Raw genomic sequence first — 2,026 nt, forward strand, 5'->3', positions numbered from 1 at the left:
AGTTTGGAGGTCTGCCTCCTTTCTCCATGATCAGGGACAGAGAGTAGCACTTGGTGAGAATGAGGGGTGCTGCAGGGGGCGATTATCTCACCAATGTTGTTTAACATCTATATGTGCCTGCTCACCCAGTTGGTGTGGGAGTTTGGCCTGGGTTGTCATCAGTATGCAGATGACACCCAGCTCCATCTGTTGATAGATGACTGCCCAGATTCTGCCCCAGAGATTCCAGCCAGGGCATTGGAGGCTGTGGCTGGGTAGTTGGTTGAAACTTAATCCAACAAAGATGGAGGTCCTGTACCTGAGCCGCGGGAGAGGGGGATTGAATTGGTAATCAGGCTACCCACCCTCAGTGGTGCAGTACTTATGCCATCCCAGAAGGTGACAGATCTGCCTTTTATCATATTCAGCAGATCAGGTAGCTGGCTCCCTACCTCTCCCCCCAGGACTTGGCTACAGTGACCCATTGTGTTCTACAGTGATCCATGCAATGGTCACTTCCAGGCTTGATTACTGTAACTCACTTTATGCAGGCTTGCCCTTGCAGCTGATCCGGAAACTCCAGCTGGTGCAAAATGCGGCAGCATGCCTGTTGTTGGCCCTGCCTGTGTGGGCACACATTCAGCTGGTGCTCCACCAACTGCACAGGCTATTGATTGAGTACTGGATCCACTTCAGGGTACTGGTACTCAATATTCTCTCTAAGCTGTGGAATCTTGCAAGCAAAAATTATCCTTTGTGAGCTACTGGCATGAAAATTGTGAACTACTGCTCTGGGGCCATTATTCCTGAGCTACGAGAAAAATGTGTGAGCTAGAGGCTAAAAAACTGTGAGCTAGCTCACACTAACTCAGCTTAGAGGGAATACTGCTAGTACTAACCTTTATTGCCTTGTGTGGCTTGGGACCAACATACCTGTGGGACTGACTTTCCACATATATGCCCCAGAGAGCTTTGTGCTCTGTGGATCAAAATCTACTGGTTGTCCCTGGCCCAAAGGATATCTGCCTAGGCTTAACCAGTGCCAGGGCTTTTTCTGCCTTGGCCCCAGCCTGGTGGAACATGCTCATATCAGAAATCAGAGCCCTGCAGGACTTGCTACCATTTCGCAGGGCCTGTAAAACTGAACTGTTCCATTACGACTTCAGCTGAGGCAGCTGGGCATTCCAGGCCTGCCAAGCTCCTGGATGGGGCGGGGGTTCTCGCACTTTGGGGATCCCCAGCCCGCAGCGGCCCGGCAGGGGGATCCCTTCCCAACGTCATCAGTGTGGCGACATCACTCATGATGTCATTGCGCTGGAGATGTCGTGCACCAAACTTTGATTTTCCCAGATGCTATAGCAATTTGGGAGGAAAACTCTATGGTACTAGTTTTCCTCCCATAGGGTTTTCCCGGAAGCTCCTAGAGTGGTCGGTGAATGACATCGTCATGATGTCACTTACGAGAGATGTCATCAAGCCGCGTGCAAAAAAAAGTCCCCCACCAGAGGTTGCAGGGGATGTGGCAACCCTAGGGCATCCAATAAGACCTTTGCCTCCCCTGCTGAAGCTCACCAGCTTCATGCAGCCCAAACGAAGAAGATCCAAAGACTGATAGCAGCAGCTGGAAATTTCTGTGATATTTTAACTTATGCTGTTTTAAACTGTGTTAAATTGATTTTATCTTATACTGAATTATGTATTGTCATTTTGATACGTTTTTACATTTCTGCTCTGTGATCCGCCCTGAGCCCACTCATGAGGAGGGCAGAATATAAATCTAATCAAACAAACAAATATTTAAAATTGTGGAAATTAATATTTTATTACTGTGCTTTTAAGCTGCCTCAGGATCAGCTTCTGGGTTGAAAGGTAGGATGCAAATGTTTAAATAAATATTCTTCCACATAATTTGGGCTTTGTTTTTGTAACACAACAGAGGCCATTGTGGGGGGTCCTCTTTTCCAAGCTAAGTCTGTCTTCAAGGAGTATATTTGAGGGGCATTTCATCTTCATAAGCTTACCTTCATTTATATGGGAAGGTGTAGCA

Source organism: Heteronotia binoei, chromosome 21, assembly GCF_032191835.1.
Source record: "Heteronotia binoei isolate CCM8104 ecotype False Entrance Well chromosome 21, APGP_CSIRO_Hbin_v1, whole genome shotgun sequence".
Taxonomy (NCBI): Eukaryota; Metazoa; Chordata; class Lepidosauria; order Squamata; family Gekkonidae; genus Heteronotia; species Heteronotia binoei.